Source organism: Physeter macrocephalus, chromosome 16 (genome assembly GCF_002837175.3).
Source record: "Physeter macrocephalus isolate SW-GA chromosome 16, ASM283717v5, whole genome shotgun sequence".
NCBI classification, from domain to species: domain Eukaryota; kingdom Metazoa; phylum Chordata; class Mammalia; order Artiodactyla; family Physeteridae; genus Physeter; species Physeter macrocephalus.
The window spans coordinates 36,375,723-36,400,766 of NC_041229.1; positions in this window are offsets into that span (position 1 = coordinate 36,375,723).

The window sequence follows — 25,044 nt, forward strand, 5'->3', positions numbered from 1 at the left end:
AAAAAACAAATACTGTATGCTAGCACATATATACGGCATCTAAGAAAAAAAATTCATGAAGAACCTAGGGGTAAGACCAGAATAAAGACACGGACCTACTAGAGCATGGACTTGAGGATATGGGGAGGGGGAAGTGTAAGCTGTAACAAAGTGAGAGAGTGGCATGGACATACATACACTACCAAACTTAAAATAGATAGCTAGTGGGAAGAAGCCACATAGCACAGGGAGATCAGCTAGGTGGTTTGTGACCACCTAGAGGGGTGGGATAGGGATGGTGGGAGGGAGAGAGACGCAAGAGGGAAGAGATATGGGAACATATGTATATGTATAACTGATTCACTTTGTTGTAAAGCAGAAACTAACACACCATTGTAAAGCAATTATACTCCAATAAAGATTTTAAAATATATATATATACATATATATATACTCTCAAATAAGTATTAATCACTCATTTTCAGTACCTGTTTTTTCCAGTGTCTTGCCTCACACATATTTAGTAAAGGGTACTATTTGATATTGACTTGTGCTTACTTGTCCCCTCACCCTCTTTTGATTAGCTGTTGTGATATAAATCTAAATTTAATGTATAAATTTATACAATATTGTAATTTGCAAAATCATGACAAAGTAAAAAGCAAATATTAATTAGGTATGAACATTACTTATTTTCAGGGGAAAAAGCAGTATTCATTGGTGTTATTGCTCTAAATTTATTATAAATTGTTAGCAGATAACCGTACTGTGAATATCAAACTAAATACACACACAAAAAATTATAAAAATGGTAATATGTGTCATAATTTAATAAAGACTGTTGTGCCTGACAATTAGGTGAATATGGTAAATAACATACATAAATCTCTATGTTTGCATCACCCTTCTTGAGCCAAACCAAATTTGTAAAATTCTCCTTTTTATCAGTAATTCTCTAGTACATTTAAATAGTACCAATAATTATATTTCCCTTGATAACTATCTATGTTTTTAATAAATTGTATTTTGAAACACCTTTAGATTTATACAAAAACCATGACCATAATACATAGTGTTCCCATGTACCCAATTTCCCCTACTATTAACATTTTATATTAACATGGTACATTGGTCACAAATAATGAAGAAATGCTGAAACAATATACAAGCCTCCATGTCCCTGTTCTTTGAAGTAAAAGGCTTTTGCTTTAGGAAGCAGACCTCTACCAGATAAAATCTGCTATCTGCAAGAACATAGAGCTTAGACTAGTTGAAACCAGAAGGTTGATGATGTCTGATACTTCACCTTGATGCCAACTAATCCGTGAATTGTGCACAGGTTGATCACACACCTTGCAGCCCCCTCTCTCACACTGTCTTTATTTATTTATTTATTTTTACATATATCCAATCTTTTTTTTTTTAAATTCTTTTCCCATACAGACCATTACAAAGTATTGAGTAGAGTTCCCTGTGCTATATAGTAAGTTCTTATCAGTTATCTATATTATAGTTCTGTGTACATGTCAATCCCAATTTCGCAATTTATCCCTCACCCCGCTTATCCCCTATTAACCATAATTTTCTTTTCTACATCCATGACTCTGTACTGGTCTTGTAAATAAGTTCATTGGTACCATAGTTTTAGATTCCACATATAAGCGATATCATATGATACTTGTCTTTCTGTGTCTGACTTACTTCACTCTGTATGACAATCTCTAGGTCCATCTATATTACTGCAAATGACATTATTTTGTTCTTCTTTATGGCTGAGTGATATTCCATTGTATATATGTACCACATCTTCTTTATCCATTCCTCTGTTGATGGACATTTAAGTTGCTTCCATGTCCTGGCTATACTACCCAAAGCAATCTACACATTCAATGAAATCCCTATCAAATTACCAATGGCATTTTTCACAGAATTAGAACAAAAAAATTTACAATTTGTATGGAGACACAAAAGACCCCAAATAACCAAAGCAATCTTGAGACAGAAAAACGGAGCTGGAGGAATCAGGCTCATGGACTACAGACTATAGTACAAAGCTACAGTAATCAAGACAGTGTGGTACTGGCACCAAAACAGATATATAGATCAATGGAGCAATATAGAAAGCCCATAGTTAAACTCACATGCCTATGGTCACCTAATCTATGAAAAAGTTGGCAAGAATATACAGTCTCTTCAATAAGTGGTGCTGGGAAAACTGAACAGCTACATATGAAAGAATGAAATTAGAACACTCCCTAACACCATACAGAAAAATAAACTCAAAATGGATTAAAGACCTAAATGTAAGGCTGGACACTATAAAACTCTTAGAGGAAAACATATGCAGAACACTCTGGGACATAAACTACAGCAAGATCTTTTTTGATCCACTTCCCAGAGTAATGAAAATAAAAGCAAACATTTAAAAAAGGGATCTAATTAAACTTAAAAGCTTTTGCACAGCAAAGGAAACCATGGACAAAACAAAAAGACAACCCTCAGAATGGGAGAAAATATTTGCAAACAATGAAACAGACAAGGGATTAATTTCCAAAATAAAGAAACTGCTCATACAGCTCAATATCAAAAAAAAAAAAAACAAACAAAAAACAACACAATAAAAAAATGAGCAGAATTGGGTTGTTTGTTTTTTTGATATTGAGCTGCAAACAACCCAGTCCAAAAATGGGCAGAAGACCTAAATAGACATTTCTCCAAAGAAGATATACAGTTTGCCAACAAACACATGAAAGAATGCTCAACATCATTAATCATTAGAGAAATACAAATCAAAGCTACAAGGAGATATCATCTCACACCAGTCAGAATGGCCATCACCAAAAAATCAATAAACAATAAATGCTGGAGAGGGTGTGGAGAAAAGTGAACCCTCCTACACTGTTGGTGGGAATGTAAATTGGTATAGCCACTATGAAGAACAGTTGGAGGTTCCTTAAAACACTAAAAATAGAGTTACAATATGACCCTGCAATCCCACTTCTGAGCATATACTCATAGAAAACCATAATTCATACTGCCTTTAAAATCCCTTCCCTGAAAGCAATGGGAGATTTTGGGTCTTTTGAGCATGAGCTGCCTGCTCTCCTTGCTTGGTGCCCTGCAATAAACTCTGTACTTTCCTTCACCACAACCCAGTGTCAATAGATTGGCTATACTGCAGGTGGGTGAGTGGACCCAAGTTTGGTTTGGTAACAATATTGATACCTTATTATTAACAATAGTTCATATTTCACCCAGTTTTCTCCTAGGCTCATGTCCCTTTAGGCTCTTCTCAGCTGTGAGAGGTTTTCAGACTTCCCTTGCTTTTGATGACTTTGACAGTTTTGATGAGTATTGATCAAGTATTTTATAAAATTTCTTTCAGTTGGAATTTGAGTAATGTGTTTCTCATGCTTAGGTTGGATTCATGGGGTTTTAAGAGGAATCTCACAAAGGTAAAGTGTCATTTTCATCACACCATCTAAAATGTAAATACTATCAGCATGACTTATCACTCTTCATGTTAACTTTGATCACCTGGCTCATGTAGTGTTTATCAGTTTTCTCCACTGTAAAGTTTTTTTTTTTTCTTGTTTTATACTGCACTCTTTGGAATGAAGTCATTATTGTACTCATTCTTAAGCAGTGGATAGTTATGTTCATTGCAGAATTATTTTGCGTGGAAAATTTGTCTATTCTTCCCCATTGATTTATTTATTCAATCATTTATATCTCAATATGAACTCTTAAATACTTATTTTATACCTTGTGTTGTAATCTGATACTACTTTACTTATTGGGCTTTCCAAATTTTACAGGCTTTGGTTATTGGACAATCTTTCAATTGACTCCTATTTCACTTTGGCATACCCTCATTATTGTGAGGGTTTTTGTTTTGGGTGTTTTTTTGTTGTTATCTTGTTATCTTGTATTGTTGCTTTTTCTTTTTTTGAGCATTTTACTTTCTGGAATTGCAAGGTGTTTTAGCGTCATCTTGTATACTTCCTTCCCAGTCCTAGAAACAACCATTTCTCCAAATAGCACTGGTTCCTTTTGTTGTTAGAAACTAAGATTCAGGCACTAGTTGTTCATGGTGCTACTGGGCATCATTGTTTCTAAGTTATCTCAATTTTCAGAGGATTTATATGTGTATATACTCACCTATACAAATATACACGTCTATAAATATTTCTACATGTAAACATATGTATCCATACTATACCAAATGTATGTATGTGAGCTCATACTGATGTTTCCAACTCTAATCTACTACCACATTGATGATTCTAGCCTCCTTCCCTTGATTACCTGTAATCAACAACCCAATTCAACAGTGAGAAACCCGGCTCTCCCTATTTATCATCCAGTTATTTGTTAACCTCTACCCCTTTGGGTGCAGGGCAGAGAGATTTAGCCAACTAGAACACATTGCTTAAATACATTTCCTTTGCCTTTAGTCTGATAGACTCCAGTCTTCAAAGTTACTTAGAAAAACATCTTTTCTCCCAACACTTTCAGTGACATTGTTTCAAATCTATGTAATACAATTAGATTCTTTTATCATATTCTGTATTCTATCTTGTGATGCCCCAATTTCTTAAATGCTTTTTTTAGCTTGCACACATTAAGTTTAACTCTTTGTGCTGTAAAGTTCTATAAGGTTTGACAAATGCATTATGTTTTCACTTAGCATTATACATTTAAGGTTAAATCATGTCTTTACCTGGACTGATTACTCATTCTTACTTAACACTGAATGGTATCCCATTTTGTGGATGAACCCACTTTTTTCATCCATTAACCTATTGAAGCACAGTTTGTTCTCCTCCAGTTTGGGGCTATTATGAATAAAGCTCCAGTAAATGTATGTGTACCAGTTTTTGTGTGGACACACATTTTTAATTTGGAGAAATACTTGGGCAGGAAACCACTGGGTCCTATTGCAAATACTATATTAGCTTTGTAAGAAACTGCTAAACTGTCTTCCAAAGTATCTGTACCATTTTGCATTCTCACCAGCATTAAATGAAGAGTTTCTTTCATCTGTATTCTCAACAGCACTTGACATGTCGATATTTTGGATTTTAGTCATTCTAGTAGGTGTGTGTAATGTCTTGTTGTTTAATTTACATTTCCCTGATGACAGTAATGTTGGTTATTATTTTCATATACATATTTGCCATCTATGTGTCTTCTATATCTTCACAGGGAGCTCAAAAATTCAATACCAGTTGTTCTCCATAGTCTAAGGGAATTGAAATGGCCAAAGGAACAAAAGGATGCGGCAATGAGGTATCTAGCTCTTGGTCTCATCATTTAACAGAGTTGTTTTGTTTTCTTATTGTTGAGTTCTAACAATTTTTTTTTTTGTATTTTGAATATATGTCCTCTGTCACATGTGTTTTGAAAATATTTTGTCCCAAACTTTCTCTTGTATTTTCATTCTCTTAACAGAGTCTTTCACAGAGAAGTTTTAATTTTAATAAAGTCCAATTTATCAAATTTTTCCTTCATGGATCCTGCTTTGGTGTTGTATCTAAAACCTCATCAACAAACCCAAGGACATGTAATTATCTCCTATGTTTCCATCTAGAAGTTTTATAGTTTTGAATTTTGCATTTAGGTCTATGATTCATTTTGAGTTAATTTTGGGAAAAGTTATTAAATCTGTATTTAAGTGCTTTTTTTGCTTCTGTTTTTCATATGGTATCCAATTTTTCAGCACCATTTCTTCAAAGATTATATTTTCTCCATTGGATTGCCTTCATGCTTCTGTTAAATATCAGTTCAGTATATTTGTGTGAGTATATTTCTGGGTTCTCTTCATTGTTCCATTAATATATGTGCCTATTATCTTACAAATACCACACTGCCTTGATTACTATAGCTTTATAGTAAGTCTTGAAATCGGGTAGTGTGAATCCTTCAACATTGTTCTCTTTTTTTCAGTATTATGTTGGTTATTCTAGATCTATTACTTTTTCATATAAATTTTAAAATCAGTTTTTTTATACCTAGATATGTATAGCTTTCTGGAAATTTGGGGAGGATTGCATTGAATTTCTAGATCAAGTTAGAATGAATTGACATCTTTCATTTTTCAATCCATGAATATAAAATATTTCTCCATTTATTTAGATCTTTAATTTCTTTCATCAGTGATTTGTAGATTTCAGAGCACAGATCCTATACATATTTTATAAGATTTATATGTGACTACTCTAGTTTAAAATAAGTTATCTTATGTTATAAATTTAGCTTGTAAATATAAATTTATGGAAGATCTCCATTCATATTTAGGAAAACCTCCATTTAAATTATACTTATATTTTATTTATAATTATATGCAATGTACACTTAAATTAACTATAGTTAATGTCAAGGTATTAAAAGTAGTACATAGCACAGTATACTAAGTATATCTGACTTAGTTCAAGTAACACTAGAATAAGAGTGAAAGGACTTGGTGGAGAGAGATGGAGTGGAAGGTACTAGCACTGGGTCAACGACATACTTGAGATACACCTGCCCCAACTACTCCATAGTCATCATGGGGATTATATGAGATCTATGAAACCATTTTGCAAACTTTAAGTCTCCATAATATGTAAGGATGAATAAACAACATAGCCACTAACCTGGAAGTAGCTTTAGCACTTGCAACTCTTGCTGATTTAGAGGAGCATCTCCTAAGATTAAATTTTAGGGATCCTTGAATGTTACATATTAAACTCAACCACACCATGTCTACTTCCCTCTGCTCTAAACCAGCTTCCTAAATTTTCTTCTTAATTTTTACCAGACATAATAAAGTTTTTGAATACAGGCTAAATATATGTACTTATAGACACTCGGTATGAGGAACAGCTGGTACACCCTTAAAATAGTATATTGTATGCATTACTCCTCATAAATATTTTTAAAGTCTAATTAAAGGGGAAACAAGAAAACTTTATACAAAGAATCCTATTTCAATGTTGTAGCATATTTGTAGCAGCATATATCACATATATATATTGAAATTCTATATTACAAATAGTAGAGCTACAAATGAGATCTAAAGGGAAACAAATCTTTTGAATTGCAGTACATTTTTCATTTTAGAATTACAATGATAACAATAATCACTAACAGATCATTACCCCAAACTAATATATCCTCTGCTCTCATATCATAAGCACTTAAGAAGGACTTGGGGCCACAGTGGCAAGGTATATATTTCACCTTGTCTTTATATTATCTAAGATATACATCTAGGGAACTGTAATATGTTTAACACATATTTCTATGCATGACTGCAACTAAAATCTATTCCCAGGGGGCTCAAAAATCCAATAACAATTGTTCTTCACACTTCAAAAGAATTGAAATGGCCAAAGAAATCATCAAATGCAGATATAATATTAGTGACACCAGTTAACTTTTCACCTTTAACCACCCAAAGAGAGGCAATCCATAGAATCTGCATCCTTTAAAAGTGGATCCTGGCATTTGTCTTCATTTATGTGTAATGTGTTGAGTTACCTCTGAGTCCCATGACTCACTTATATAGACATTAGTTCTTGGCAAAGAGAGGTCAGAAAGTATCAGGAAATCATCCGTAGTCTACTCTTCAACAAACGTATAAAAAGTGGAATTCTTATTCCTCTTTTCACCAAATATGTAAAATTTACCCTTAAGACATTTTATATTATAAACATGATTATGTTTATAAGTATATAAATTGAATTAAGTAACTTGGTCAAGATTTTAACAGCTTGTTTGGGATTGACATGTACACATTGCTATATTTAAAATGGATAACCAACAAAGACCTACTGTAGAGCACAGAGAACTCTGCTCAATAATATGTAACAAACCTAAATAGGAAAATAATTTGAAAAAGAATAGATACATGTATACGTATAACTGAATCACTTCGCTTTACACCTGAAACTAACAGAACATTATTAATCGACTATACTCCAATTTAAAATAAAATGTTTTTGGGGCTTCCCTGGTGGTGCAGTTGTTGAGAGTCCACCTGCCAATACAGGGCACACGGGTTCGTGCCCTGGTCCGGGAAGATCCCACATGCCGCGGAGCGTCTGGACCCATGAGCCATGGCCGCTGAGCCTGCGCGTCCGGAGCCTGTGCTCCGCAACGGGAGAGGCCACAGCAGTGAGAGGCCCGGGTACCGAAAAAAATAAATAATAAATAAATAAATTAAATAAAACGTTTTTAAAAAGCCAAAAAAAAAAAAAAAATTTAACAGCTTATGCATTTAAACACAGGATGGGGACACATGTTAGACTGACTTAAAAACACATTCTTTTAACCACTTTGTCATATCACATTTATTTAACTCTATTCCAGGCACTGGTTTGGGTGATAGGGAAATAAAAGTTAATGGAACAATCTTCTTTTACTTGATGAGCCCAACCTAAAAAGGAAACAAGGAAGCAGCATATAACACTATACATTAAGTGTGATGATGGAGTTTTAAACTTCATACTGTGTGAGAAAACATTGCACAGAGGAGCTAATATTCAGGCAGTGATTTCAAAGATCTGCAAACGCTTTCTAGAGAGAGGGAAGACCTATGAGAAGTCTCCAGAATCCTAAATATAACCGTCAAGGTAGCTTGTCCTGCTTGTGGCAGTTATCAGAGACTTTATATGTTGGTTGCAATAAAAGGGTATAAAAATAAAGATGACAAATGTGAGGCACATGTTTTGCTAGAATAATTAGTCATTCTTAGTTTGTAGAATTATATATCCTAATACAGGTGGTTTGGAATCAAGATTCTGACTCATTGACAAGGATCAGTTATAGAAAGCAACCCCAAATCACTCAGGTATTGCAGAAATCAAAATCTTTTACAGTCTTTCCTTTTCATCAAAAGGAAGACTTTCCCTTATTGGCCATGTTCAGGTCTATGCTCTTCAGAATCCATGTCAAATCATGGTGTCTGTAGTCTCTACCCAGGTTATGAAGAGTTCTTTGGATACTTTGTTATCCAAGTATTCTTAACTTATACTTTAAGTTAAGAATTATTAGCCTTATCATTTATTTAGTGAGCAGATGAACAACAGCACTTGGTTGAAGGGGAGATGAACAAAGGAAATAATTATGGGCAGTCCTTATACTTTCCTCTCAGCCATAATATGAGAATTCCAACAACAGTGATTTAGCCAAGAAAAGTGATCCCATCGCTTGCCAGAAGATTCTCCATCCCTTTTACTAAAGTAAATTTTTTCTAGTATTATGCTAAGCTTTCTAATTTTTGCCCATCTTCCAGGTCATTTTGGTGACTTTAAAGATCCTGGACAAATCTCTAGGGATGTAGGAACAGGAATCCTCACTTAGGACTTCACAGGTACCATATCTGCAGGCTAGAGTATTGTCTGTTATTGCTTGAGCATACTCCAACTTGAGTTTTTTTTGGCTACCTGTAACAGTATACTTCTATGATTCCTGTGTTATTATCTGTCTGGTTGATTTTCTTTTAACCATAGCATTGAGAACTTGACCAGACATCAGGCCTCTTTAAAATCAGGCATCATAGGTGCACTGGGGCAAAAGCCTGCAATACAATAAATAGTCTTTTTGAATGATGAATTTATCTAAATTAATCCCAAATTCTTTATCTGTTTCTGCTATAATTTTAAGCTTGTCAAATATGAATAGAGCATTAACTGTATGTTAGGCATATATTTTTCTTGCTATACTGCAAGCCTGGTAGCACTTGCTAAAGCCCTTTTGTGACAAGTTTTATACTATAAACAAGGAGTCATTCCAGGAGTCAGTTTCAGCTGTTGAATACAAGAGTAAAACTTCACAAAATACTGAGTAATGGTTGAATGTGCAGGACTTATTCTTTAGATATTGGTTTAAGATTTGTGAGAAGTATGTGGAGCGAAATATTGGGACATAATTGTCTAGGTGTATAATTAACTCTCCCATATGAATGAAAACATATTGGTTATTAGGGTCAATAGATGTTCTAAAGAAGGCTGAGCTTAAGTGAACCACAGTGAAATAAATAGCGTCAGGTGGAGATGCAAAGAGAAAAGAGAATAATAACGGATATGAAATGATGAGGAAGGGAATGATGACAATTTATTTTGTGGCCTGAAGACACTGAACAAAGAATACCATAGGCTATTAGATGTTCTTGTAATTGTTATTATTTTTAGCAAACAAAACATAAAATGTGAATAATTAACCTCTCTAAATTAGGTACAACATACTAAGTCAAGGGTTGACAAACTTTTTCTATAAAGGGCAAGATAGTACAAACTTTAGGCTTCGCAGGACATATAGCCTCTGTTGCAACTTCTCAACTCTGGTGTGGTAATGTGAAAGCAGCCATAGACAGTATCTAAACAAATGGGCATGACTGTATTCCAGTAAAACTTTATTTACAGAAAAAGTTATTTGGCTGGATTTGGACCACAGGCCATTTTGTTCTATAGTGAAGGTCTTCTTGGATACTTGAGGCAGATTTCTAAGAATATCATCCAATTACCTTCCCACTTTATATAGTCTCCTCCCCTCTGAAAATAGGTGGCTCCTTATGCAATATGATGAATATGATGAAATATCATTACTGCCATTAAGTCACATTACATGGCAAAAGAGAGAGCATTTGCATGTGCTAATCCAAACACATGAACCCTTTAAAATTAAAGAGTTTTCTCCAGCTAGTAGAAGAGAAAGCCATAGAGATTTGAAGCCTGAGAGGGATTCAACATAAGGAGATTTTTCTATTGCTGAGGTGGAGAAGGCCTGTGACTAAGAATTTCAATCAGTCTTAAGCTCTGAGAACAGCTCTCAACTGACATCCTGCAAGGAAATAGGTGTCTCTGTCCTAAAGTCACAAGGAACTGAATTCAGCCTATAACCTGAATGAGCCTAGAAGAAGATTCTTCCTCAGGGCCTCCAGGTAAGAGCCCAGTCTGACCAACGCATTGATTCTGGCTTTGTTATCCCTAAGTAGAAGACCCAGGTAAGACAACATGCACTTTTGACTTGCAGAAATACGGGATAATAAATGAGTATGGTCTCAAGCTCTTAACTTAGTGGGTTTTTTACACAGAAGTATAGAATTAACATACTTGACCTCCTTATGGATATGATATTGACATAGTTAAGGTGGTGGACTAAAGGAGTCAATCTAACCTTGAGTGATCCATCACTTGATGTACATCAAATATTTGTAACAGCTTTGACACACACTTTCCAAGATCTCCCCAAGTTCTATCTGGAACCTGGTATAACATTCTGACAACCTGACAACAGGTTTAGGATGATAATAAGGAGGAGGTAACTAAGCATCCATCCTCTGGAAAATCTAAAAATAGGCCATCTGGACTACATCTAGGATTTCATTTACACAGTAAATATTTTCTCATCAGGTTCAAGGCACTGAATTACTGAGGACATAGCCTGTCAAAGATCCTAGTGAGATAGCTAAGGCAGATAGATGTTAAGAGGTTTAGCAATACCATCTGTGGAAACATACTTTTGACTCAAAAGAAGATAGAATTCAAAGTGGTAGGAAATGAATTTGATATGGTAGCCTCCATGTTTACAAGGAAATCTGTCTGTTTTCTAAGGTAAAAGTTGAGAATTGAATGACAGTATTGAACAAAGATGGACCAACTTCCTCAAAGGACAATTATAGGGGCAGAGTCATAGGCAATATTATTTTTCTTTTTTTCTATTGGAGTAAAATTGCTTTAAAATGTGTTAGTTTCTGCTTCACAATGAAGTGAATCAGCTATATGTATACTTATATCCCCCTGTCTTGGACCTCCCTCCCACTCCCCCATCCCACCTATCTAGGTCATCACCCAGCTGAGCTCCCTGTGCTATACATCAGGTTCCCACTAGCTCTCTATTTTACAAATGGTAATGTATTTATGTCAAACCTAATCTCCCAATATGCCCCATGCCCCTTCCCCCCCATGTGTCCATATGTCCATTCTCTACTTCTATATCTCTATCCCTGCCCTGCTCATAGGTTCATCTGTACCATTTTTCTAGATTCCACATATATGTGTTAATATACAATATTTATTTGTTTTTCTCTTTCTAGCTTACTTCACTATGTATGACAGACTCTAGGTCCATCCATAATATTGCTTGCCTCCTTTCTCCCAGCCAGAGCTGAACAGTTATTTTTCCAGGGTTCCATAGTTTTCATTATCTACTGTCCCTAGCAAAAGGAGTTCTCTTTTTGGCCTTTTAATTGTCATGAGTTTGGTCTGGATTTTATCTCTTTTCTTTATAGAATCTCTTCTGAAAGCTCAGCTAAAAGCTGTAATTCCTGAAGGGTGGTGATTTACCATTCTATTTTTCTCTTTTTATTTTCTAAATAAGTTAGCCATTTCTAGTTTTAACCCAGTTACAAATAGATTAGACAAAGCAGTTGATATGAAAGTTTCAAGTTAAAGGTCATAAGAGAACTTCTGAAGTCTAAAAGAGAGCCATCCTTCAGAACCTCACACAATTTAATTGAAATCCATTCAACTTTGGCAAGAAAGCCTTGAGAGATGGCAACCCAGATCACTTTTCTTACTCTCTGGGCCTTAGTGTATTCTAAAGGTAAAAAATTTAATTATTGTTTTTCAGTCTCCCTGAAACTGCACCCATTTGATCTTTTCAGTTCATGTTTTAGCATCCCTGGGATCAATAAAGAGGTGGATTAATTGATATAAATCACGTAGCCTAGGGATAAGTCCCTAGGATTGTCTTGAATTCTTTAAAAATTATCTCCTTATTTTGTGGAAAACGTTTAATGATATTCCAAAACTTTGGAAACTTTGTTTTAGAGCAAGTATCAGCAAACTACAGCTCATGAGACAAATTAGGCATGCCACCTGTTTTTGTTAATAAAGTTTTATTGGAAGACAGCTATGTTCATTTGTTTATGTATTGTTCAAGGTTGCTTTCACACTATAGAGTTGAGTAGTTGTAACAGAGACCATATGACCCAAAAAACAAAAGTATTTACTATCTGACCCCTTACAGAAAAGGAGTATGGGTTGTGGAGTCAGCCTTTCTGGTTTCAAATACTGGTTCTACTACTTATCATCTGTGTGATTGTAAATAAGGTACTTAATTTTTTGTGCCTTTATTTGCTCATATGTTGTTCTATACTATGCATAGAACATAATGGGTGCTCTAATCTTAACTAGCATTTTTAATTATTAATTATTTCAAGTGAATATACTCTTGTTGAGAAAGACTTTTCACTATTAGGTATTACCTAAAACATAACAACATTAACCACCATTCTTGGCCATTTACCCTGTATCATTTACCTTGGTCCAAATGCTTTGGACCTGTCTCATTTAATTCTTAAAACAGTCTTAAGAGGCATTAATTTCTAGATTAGAATAACATGAGGGTAAAGGCTTGCAGGTGTTATTTATATACATAAATTTCATAAGCCTTGACTGCTAACATATTCAGACTTTAGATAGTTGCAGTGGTATTTTCCTCAAGATACTACAGAAAAGAGGACAACTGCTAATTATCATGGTTTATATGCCCATATACACTTACTTTCTAAACCTAAGAGAAATCTTGGTCAGTCTGTGGCATTTCTTAAAGCTAGAGAAATGTTTTTAACTCAATTTAGAGGGAAATTATGAGTGATATCAAGTGGTTCTGGAGGTCTCTATAGTAGACAGCAGGACTATTTAGCATAGCAGGGAATCATGGAGGGCACTGTGAAGGGTGCTGAGCTGATGAAGACTTCAGAGAAAAAATGAGTTAAGCCTATGAACTGTGATCCACTTTATCATCCCCATTTTAAAGATGCCAAAACTCTGGTAGTTTACCTAGTTTTTTCAATGTCATATGAGAAGAATATCAGAGACAGTTTTTTTATCCTGGGTTTTCTATTTCTTAACCATTTCTCTATATTGCCCTCCAAGAAGTGCACAATTTTGAAATTCTAACACAAAGTAGCTTATTAGTCTTACCTATTCCTCATGGCACTAAAAAGGATTGTCCTGTAGTAATGTAGCAATCAGTTGTACTCCAACACACACTTAAAGGGTAGCAGTTGTATGATATCATTTTGCTCAGGGCTGTGAAGATATAGAGAAACTGACATGGCCCTTTGGGAATTCAGGGTCTAGTAGAAAAGGTAGACACAACATAAATATCGAGGATGACAGCTATAATGCTGTGAGTACAAACAATATGTTCTGATAATACTTTCAACAAGGATAAGGTAAAAGATCTTCCCCGTTGCCATCTTAGTTTACAGTTCTTCACTATGATATTAAACTGTAGTTACCTTGGATATATCAATATCAGAAATTTTGCTAGTTTATGCACACAAGTATGATATATCAAAGTTCACTTGAATTTTTATAAGAATAATATTTTTTCTGCATTTTAAGTGAATACTGGTTCTAAGCCATAGATGTATGCTGCAAGAATGGGATATAGAGCTTCCACATCCAACAGAAAATTATCAAAGTCTAATAAACTGTAACTGTGGCTTATCCCACCAAAGATACATCAGGCCAATATGCACAAATGTAGCTGGTTCTCAGAACAACACCTATAAACTTACAATAAGGAAGTTCCCAATTAGACTATAGATGATATACTTTGTAATTCCTTATTTTTTCCTGATTTTATGTTTAACATGAAGAAATCAATCATGACATCCCTATCTAGAGACAAACTAAAACATAATTCAGTATGAAAATGTTAATCTTTGTAGTTAGTACAAATGCTGTAAATTCTGCTTTATATGATAATTCATTTTATGTTAAAAGGGAGAAAATCGTGTGTGTGTCAAAATTAAATTTTACCCCAAATGACAACTAACATAGAGATGCATCAAAATGTTCAGAATCAAGGTTATCCTTATATTTAAAATAGTGAAATAAATATGTACTGGATATAGTGTCATCTGTATTAATAAACTAAAATAATCTGAAATAGATTAAGAAGTTTAGGAGCACTCAAAATAACCATCAAGGTAATCTGTAAGTAATCTCAGTGTTGAATAATTAAAATATGATAATTTAATGGAAGCAAATCTAGTCAATTGTATTAGATGTTACTAAGGACAATAGGAATATTTTTTTAAAAAGAAAGAAAGAAAGATTGAGAAAAACAGAGTGAGAAAGTGACAGAGATGGAGAGAAAAACTAAGAATCAAATATTATAAGGCTTCTTCCTAGGAAGGAGAGTCTTGGTTGAAAATATTGCAGTTTTCTTGGCTTGGCTATTTCTAATATGATCAGTTTTTTTTTCTTTTTTTCCTTTCTTTCCTTTTTCATAGACCCATTTGAGAATTTGACTACCTCTTCAGAAATATGCACTGTTTCAGAGAGGTTATAGTCCTCCTAAATTCCATTTATGGGCCTAAGGTTAAGAAGACAGGTTATAGAAGCTGAAATGTCCTTAAGCCTCCTTAGTTGACAGCTCTTGCTATTTTGCACATACTCTCAGTACACCAGAAAAATTGGGTTTCTATGAACCAGGCAGACCATAATTTGTGGTTAATTTATCAATATGAATATTTTGTGGGGTCCTTTCTAGACTAGCACCAGGCCTTTTTTAGACTGCTTTTTGTTTTGCTGTGAATCTCATGTATGAACACTGAATCTTTAAAAGCAACAACAAAAAAGAAAACACCAAATTTATTATCTACTGGTACTACTTATGCATGAATTATTCTTGACTATAGAATGCAGAAGCTATCTATATTTTAATAAGAATGTATTTCACTAAAATGTCAAGGAACAATATTCTGAGGTATCCCTTATCTCAGTGAAATTTCTGAGTTTTTTCCACATATATTTCCCCTTTCACATCCTCCCTGCCCTCAAAAAGACTTTTCTATTTCCAAAGAATTTTCAGTGAATTCTTGTTTAAATCCTGGTGTTCTCACCGAGTTAAAGAAAATACTCAGTTAATCCATAAGGATTGTCCATGCTGTCCAAATTTTTCATCCTCAGCAAATATATGGAAAAATATATTTTTCAATGTACAGAAGTATGTATAGAAAGATGCTGTCATGTTATTATAGATACCATCTCTCTCAAGGAAAACTTATTGGTTAGATAAATAATATATATATATAATATATGATCAGTAGGTGACATCAATTTGGAGTCAATATCACTATGTCAGCTATATATTGGTACATTAACACATTCATATGCATGATCTGTGTAGGTATACACGTACTACAATGAACAGTTCAGCAAAAAAGAGTAACTCCCCCTGGACTTACCCTTAAGGAAAAGTGACCATGGTAAAATGTGAATGTATTCATTTACTCTGTCATAATGAGTAGTGCTAGCCAGGTTTAATACTTCTGGTGCCAGAGTAATATGTTTTTTCATTCCAAATTGATACCTAGAATAGGTGATAAAAAAGAATATCGGGGCATTAGCTATGCCAGTGATAAATGACAGTGCCCTAGTATAACTCTCAGAAGATCTTTTTCTTGTTTCAACAACACACAACCTTGAATTTATGCTGCTGATGAGAGAGAGCCCTAAGAGAAAGAAAGAACTACCTAGAAAAGGGTAAAACCAGTGTGGTACTTGGAGACAACTGACGTTCAATCCCATCCATTCCAGGAAGAATAAAGAAAAGGTGGCCTGGTATAGACTTCATGTGACACCACAAGAAAGGCCATCCTTGTTCATTTGTAATTAGCATATTGATGCATGAAATTTAAGGTAACTCAAGGATTCTCTTTGTCCATGTACAGTTTACATGTTTAATATTTGGCACATATACTACAAGGTTTGTATCCAAATGAAACTTCTTAGAATAACTTAGCCAGTGTTCCTGCATATAGAATAGAAAACACTATCTGTTTCAATGGAATCTGTGAATATTCGCAAGTCATATTTGAATATCTAACAAAGAAGGCTTATTTTAAGAAATTTGTATCACTTATCTGACCACATACCTCACTTTAATTACAAAAACCAATGTTGAATGATACTACCTTGTTATTTCTCCCCAAGCATTTCACTATCAATTCATCAATTTCTCTCAATACAGCTCCGAATTTGGGATTCTTTATTGCCATTAATGGTAAACACTATTTATTCTCAAGTTCCAAGTGGAAACCTTAAAGTTATCTATTTTCCCATGCAGCCTTCAGTGTCTGACATTTATCAGCTCCTTCATATTTCAACTTCTGGATACACCTAAATCAACCTTCATCATTCCCAAACTTACTGTTACTGCCTTAGTGTGTGCATTCATCAGTTCCCACCTGAATTACTGCATTACTTCTAAGTTCTACCTACTTCATTTCTGCATTAAAATCTTTGAAAAGAACCTTGATGGCTCATTGGTCAAGCCCTTAGGATCAAGTTCAAAACTCAGGGATAGCAATGAAAGCTAATCTCCATTTCATATTTGCTTTCCCCATTTTATACTACTCCTCCCCAAAACCCTTTGCATTTGCATATCTGTGCTAACCCACATGCTGTTCTTTATTAGTAGAATTATCTTTGCTTTTTAACTAACTCTATGCATCTTTCAAGATTTCTAAATTATGGATCCCATGATGTCAAGGACCAAATTTTTCTTCTTGGTTTTTTTCTATCAGAGTCTACCAGAACTTTTTTTGAATAAATAAATGAACAAGTGAACTTCAGTATAATATCATCCAAAAAGCCCTCTCCATTGGATTTAAATAATTCTTCCTTGTGTTGGTACCTGAGCATATCTTTACCATAACCTATAAACTTGTGCTTTCATGTTTGTCTAGTCCACTGACTAAATCTTGACAATGGTAAATAAGGTGTGCTAAATAAAATTTATAAAATCAAAAAGTGAAAAAGGAAGATAACCAGTATTTATTATTACTGTAGTATTGTACTTAGTACAGAAGCCACAGAAACAAATATTTCATTTGCTTTTCAGAATGGATACTATTACTAGTTTAAATATTTAGCATCTGTAAATTTAATTGTTCAACCTACACTTTCAACCCTGCTGAGAGTGAGCTCTTCACAGGAAAAGTGCTTCTGTTGTAATACAGAAAATCTTCAGATGCTGTGCACAAATGAGTCCTGGTGAGTTTAAGCAGTGATACTTAAAACATTGTTACACAAAGAACCACCTAAGACTGTGGTTTAATTCATCAGAGTAGGCTGGAACCTGTGTCTTCTAAGACATCTCAAGTGATTCTAGTGTGTACCAGGGGTTGATAACTACTGAGGTGGAAGGACAAATTGAGGCAAAATTGTAACAAAATATGTTATGTCCAGGATATTAACTTTCTCTTCTTGAATTTTGTGATTCCATGGGTTCTTAACTAGCAAAGAGAGAAACAGAATTTTCATCCCATGGCTGATGAATCAACCTAATGACTGTAACAGACAGCATTCACTCATTGTGCTGAGCAATTTATAAATATTATCTCACCTGACCTCAAAACAACAATGTGTTTAAGTATTATTAGCCTTATTTTGCAGATGAGAAAAATGAGTCTAAGTAAATTTAAGCAACTTTTCCATGCAATACATAAGGGAGTCAGGAGCATAGCTTGATTCACCTGACTCTGAAGCTCATGCTCATAACTATTCTATTTCTCTTTCTAGAAACACGATGTGAACTGTTTCATCCAGGGAGTAAGATAGGGTAATGCTACCTTTTCTTCTGTTTAAAGGCCAAGTATGTTAAAGAAAGGATCTAGCGTCCTCCACCATAAAATTTGGTAATATCCAGACAATCAGTGGTGAATGATGTGACATTCCCTTTCACATCAGTTTTTTCATTAGCAAATCTATATGTGAGGTTTCTCAGATTTCCTACTTCCTGTCTGAGCTCCCATCTCCTGCAGAGGTGACCTCAAGACAAATTCAAAGATTAATGATCTCTCTACTTTCTTTGGCTCTTTCCTTCTGATAATGTAATAGAGGTTAATTTGCAAGACCCTCCTTGGCATCCTTGATGCCTGTATAGTTTTGAAATTGGCAGCAGGTCTCAAATGAAGGCAGTGGTTTGGAGAGTTTTCAGTTGGAAATGTTTCATGTTATCTAATTTCTCTGTCTGAATATCATGTGCCTCGTATCCTATATATAACACATACTCAACACCAAAGTACATGATTCCTTTATTCAAAACTATTGCCTTCAGGGAGAGTGATAATACTTCTTGATTTTTTTATGGATTTTATGAAAAGTTTGCCTTAAATCTTGGTTCCACTTGGAAAACACCTCTTACCTGATGATTGAATATACTCAAATTAATTATAAGTGAGATCTCTCTTACTTTTGCATAGCCATTGAACATGCCAGAGAGACTGACTCTCTGAAGGGCCATTATCTCATTCAAGACTTGGATCATTATAGTCTATACTTACCAACTGGTTAAATGGTATAAGGTTCATCTTTCTTGAACAGAAATATTAAGCAAATAGCCAAAAAGCCAGCATCTATTAGAAAAGCTAGATTACAGGGCAAGCCAACCAGACAGGTTCTCTGATCACTAACCTATAAGGGGCTTGAAAGCATTACAAATAGTCTTAAATTACCAAAAAAAAAAAAAAAGCAGGGGGTGTGTGTGTGTAAGACTGGAGTAAAAAGTATGGCTAGAAAAAATACTTCAGTAAGAACTTAAAATGGGAGGCAAGACCTATAAACGACCTTCTAGCAAAACAATTTGAGTTAGCGAAAATCCCTTCTTTTTTTTTTTAAACATCTTTATTGGAGTATAATTACTTTACAACTGTGTGTTCATTTCTGCTTTATAACAAGTGAGTCAGCTATACATATACACATATCCCCATATCTCTTCCCTCTTGCTTCACCCTCCTTATTCCACCCCTTCAGGTGGAGACAAAGCGCCGAGCTGATCTCCCTGTGCTATGTGGCTACTTCCCACTAGCTATCTATTTTACATTTGGTAGTATATATAAGTCCATGCCACTCTCTCACTTCGTCCCAACTTATCCCTTCTTAAAAAAGAAACATTTTTCTGAAATGATATGGCTTTGGATTTCCTTAATTATGGAGAGGAAGTAGAGTATTATCACCACAATATCTTCATCTTCTATTCCTCAAACAGTTCTCGTCTTGTACTTTAAGAAATGTTAAACAATACATGATAATTTTGTATTCAAAGTTGGAGGGGATGCAACGGCAAATTACTAGCCTGCTCAAGACAACCACGGATCTCTTCCTGTCTCTCCTTGCAAGCACTGAGTGCCAAGGCAATGACAAATGCCTAGTCTTCTGTTAGTAGAAAGTGAGGAAGTTATGTACATTATCAGGGTCACTCAAATCAAAAGCACCTCACCCATTAGGAACAAAATAAAGCCCATTTTCCCATCCTGATTGTTATATCTGTTGATTATTCCTACTCTATAGGAACTACTTTTATCAAAATGTATGATCATTTTCATCTAATTCCTACGGGAATGTTAAAAAAAAATAGGGAGAGGGAGATATGTAAATTTTAGTTGCTACACCCTAAATCAATACACACCTCTCACTGCAATAATCTCCTGAAGATCACCCTGTTTTTATTCCATGTGATAGACTCATCTCCATGCAGTGGCCAGAATAATCTGAAGATAAATCATGCCATCTCTCTCTGAAAATTAAAAAAAGTAATCTATAGCTTTCCATCTGAATTCAATTAAAATATTTACTTTAGAATGTATGTTGTATATGGTTTGTTCATCCTAATTCAGCTAGCTTCCATCTTCAAAACTCTTCAGGTAATAAACAGACACCAGTCTTTGTATTTAGGTATAACCTACATTGTATGTTCTGTGTGCTTCCAGCGTTATGTGAAATTCTTCAAAGGACTTTCACTGAATTCCACTGAGTTTCTACACCTCAGCAAGCATCCGCCTGAGAATATGTTTTCAGTCTCTCAGACAAGCAATGTTGGTCTTTATAAGCTATCCTAGTTGTATGCAAAAGAAGCACAACAGCCAAAGAACATATTCTCTAGGCTTTTGAGCTACTCTTCCAGGACTCCCCTATTTATGCTTTCTGCTTATAGACAGAAAGAGTACTGTTGGCAAAGCTCAAAAGAACGGCTTAGTCATCTCCTAGTAAGGGAGTATCAAGCCCCTCTGTTTAGAAGGTGAGAGTACTCACTGCCTTTTGTCTTATGGTTTGAGAAATTACAATTTAAAAATTTCTGTTCAACATCATTCAATGGTAACAACATATCTGTAGAGAGTCTTATTTACCTAAATTTCTACATGTAACACAATGGTATAGTTGGCCAGGAAAAATAATCTATCCAAATGACATGCTAATCACTGCAAGCTCAGAGATATTAAATAATTTTCCTTAAATTAAAATTCATTTGTGCCACAGAGGTAAGACTTGAGTTCAAATACTGGCTCTTCCATTTACATGTGACCTTAAGCAAATATTTATCATTGCTAAAACCGTTTTTCTAAATGTGAATTGAAGATCTGATACAACTTAAAAAGGTATTATGAAGGTGAAACACTATCCGCCTTGCAAAGTTTCTGGCCTTTGCATATTAATAAAATAAAAAATCCAATTTGTGAATGCCCACTATGAAAAAGACACAGAACCTGGGATTTTATATATTAACAAATAAGTTTAGAAATTTACATAATGATGTCACTTAAACCTTTATTTTTTTAAACATCTTTATTGGAGTATAATTGCTTTACAACGTTGTATTAGTTTCTGAATCTAAAAAAAATAAAAAATAAACCTTTACTTTTACATTTACACAAATATGATTACACTCTGCAGTAGACAAGATTCATTTTCAAAACCACACATGAAGACTTCATTTACATTTTCCTTCTGTACTTTATTTGGGACTACATTTTTACCCTGACAGGTAAGAATTCTGTGTTGAAAATAAAGACTCTTGGTGAAAAAGCTTAAAAGCAGTACTTTCCAGCAATCATTAAATTGATCCTATAAACAAGCTTGTGAAAAAACTTCTTATTTCCATTTGACAGATTACATAAATTTTAAGCTCAGGGTGACTCTTCTTCATAGAGTTGCAGCTACTAGACGGAGGATGCAGGACATAAGCTCATGTCTTCTCATTCTAAATACTTATCATTTTGGAATTTTTTTAATGAAAATTGGGCCCTAGTAAAAACTGTCTCTTTTTAATTTATTATTTAATATTATTATCTATTTCAACAAGATATTTTGTCAGGCTCTCTAAAAAGTTCTGTATTTTGACTTTTTATGATAGTAATCTACTCATTGAATAATATCCAGAATCAAGGAAATTGTTGATTGCAACTCAGTCCTTATTCTTTCTTACCAGCAGCACAGGGCTGCCATCTACCAGGAATTAGGAAATTTGCAGTTTTCCAAAGCAGGAAAAGGAATGCTTTTCACTATTTTGCTTTTATAGTAAGTTTCTAGAAATGTGTTGAAATGTTGTAATTATCAACACACACCCAATGTTTAGAATCTCAAAAGAATCAGGCTTAAAGGACACCACCTTAACCGGCTCTAGAAATTTGATAACAAAGCCTGTTTTCTGCATGATCTTGAAGGTTACCCTGGAAAGTTCATATATGAAGGGAAAACTAAAAAGAGAAGCATATTTCTGAAAGGATTATGCAAATAGTGACTGCACTAAGTAGACACTGGTCTTAGGTGAACTAAATGGAGAACTGCCTAAGTAAAATATCCCCTAAGATGGCATAAGTGTATCTTCAAATAGGTTCATACATTCTTAATATTAATAGGTAATATCTATATTGTGTTTATTTTGTTATAGGTGCCAGGCTCAATTTTAAATTATATGTTTATATATATATATATATATATATATATAAATTCATTTAATCTTAATGAAAATACTATAAGGTAGTTAAAATTCTTACTGTCTTAGTGAGGGTTACTTTTATGTATCAACTTGGCTGTAGCAGAGGATGCCCAGATAGCCACTTAAACATTATTTCTGAGTGTGTCTGTGAAGGTGTTTCTGGGAGGTTAGAATTTGAATTGATGATCTGAGTTAAACATATGGTCCTCCCCAATGTGCATGTTCATGAGTATCATCCAATCCATTGAGGGCCTGAATAGATCAAAATGGTGGAAGAAAGTTGAATTTATTCTCTGCCTACCTAGTTGAGCTGACACAAAGGTATTCTTTTCTTGGTGCTCCTGGTTCTCAGGTGTTTAGACTCAGACTAAAACCTACACCACCAGTTCTCCTGTTCTCAAGCCTTCAAAGTAAACTACTGTTTTCCTAGGTCTACAGCTTACAGACAGCAGATCATGGGACTTCTCAACCCCCACATTCATGTGTACCAGTTCTTTTTAATAAATCTATTTCTAAGGTGAGAGAGAGAGAGGTGGAGAGATAGAGTAATAGAGATAGAAATAGAGATAGTGATATATAGATATCCTATTGTGTATTTTTCTGCAGAGCCCTAATTACATCTCTATTTTACATAAAGGAAATTGATATCATAGATATTAAGTAGTTTTCCCAGAGGCAATATTCAAATCCAGGCATTCTGGATGGAGTCCATGTTCTTATACTCTATGTATACTGCCTTCCTATTCCTAGATGTTTAAGATGTGAACAGAAGGAAATGATCTGAGAGATGGTATCTAGACTACACCCTCCAAGAAGGAGGCTGTAAAGTAGAGTAATAGAGTGATGTTTGAAAAACATTCAGAGTAAGAGGAGAACTGAAGTCAATTCTTATCTCTTTATCACAGCTTATAATTTTTGGAAAATCAGTTTACTTCTCTGGGCCTTAGTCCTTCATTAGTAAAATGAAACAAAGGAGTAAATAATAATTAAACAACTCTCTAAGTCTAAGATAGCAATTGCAGGATTGTGTCTTGGATGATGACGGGGAAGATGAAGGTGATATAAATTCATTTAAAGTGTTGTATTTCATCACGGAGGAGTATCCTCCCAGGTTCGGCCCTCTGTAACAATCTTTATGGATTTTAACCTTACACACCTCCATGAGCTGTAAAATAAAGTTCCATTGGAAATTGTCTAATCACCCTATCCCATTTATAGGGAACCCCAAGAGTTCCCACTGGAGGTAGCAAAACACAAGACAACAAAACATATAATTCAAAAGCTCTTATGTGATCATTGGAAATGGAGTTGTAAAATCCTTGTTTTATTCCATATGACCAAGAGGATTATAAGACACAGAGAAAATATAGTGCTGTGAAGGGAAGGGAAGTGCAAAAATCCAGTGGGAAAAAATGAGAAATATTCTGATATTGTGCTGAGTCCACATTTTTCACCAATTTGGTTGGTTGGTTTTTTTGTTTGTTTTTGGTCTGCATACACCACACAGAGAAGTTTCTTTGTCTGGCAAACAAACTCAGGGCAGCGACTCACCTGAATCTGCCCGCTCTCCCCTTGAGAGTGTACCATCACTTAATAAATCCTCACTTTACCTGCTTGACCTCCGTGTCTAACCTCTGAATTCTTTCTGTGATAACAAGAACTTACTTACTCTCTTGTATCACTAGGAGCAAGGAAGTAAACATCAATCCATCTTGTCTCTGAGATGGGTACACTCCTTAAAAACTGCTTGATTAACTTTTTGGTGCCAACAGGTCTGAAGCCCCATCATTAATTTATTTTGCATCAGTGTGTTCAAGTGTAAGCTTAAATCTTGGGAAATGAGAGGTTAAAAATACAATAAAATATTAAATGTCTGTAGAGTAGGAAAAAATTCACTGGGATATCAAAGTGTTGATGAAAGAGTCCTAAATCTAAGTTAGACTAAAAACAAACCTTCTGATCTTAATTTATTTTCCACATGAGCAGTGCAAATAACAAAATATGTGTTGAAAGGGCACATTAAATATTCTTAAATATTTGTACATTTCTCAATATAAATCTTATTAATTTGCATATATAGGAACTAACATAGGCAAAGGCAAATATCAGTAAGATAACTAAAGTATGACAGACTCTAGGTCCATCCAGCTCATTACAAATAACTCAATTTCATTTCTTTTTATGGCTGAGTAATACAGAGTGAAGTAGGTCAGAAAGAGAAAAACAAATATTGTATATTAGCACATATATGTGGAATCTAGAAAAATGGTACAGATG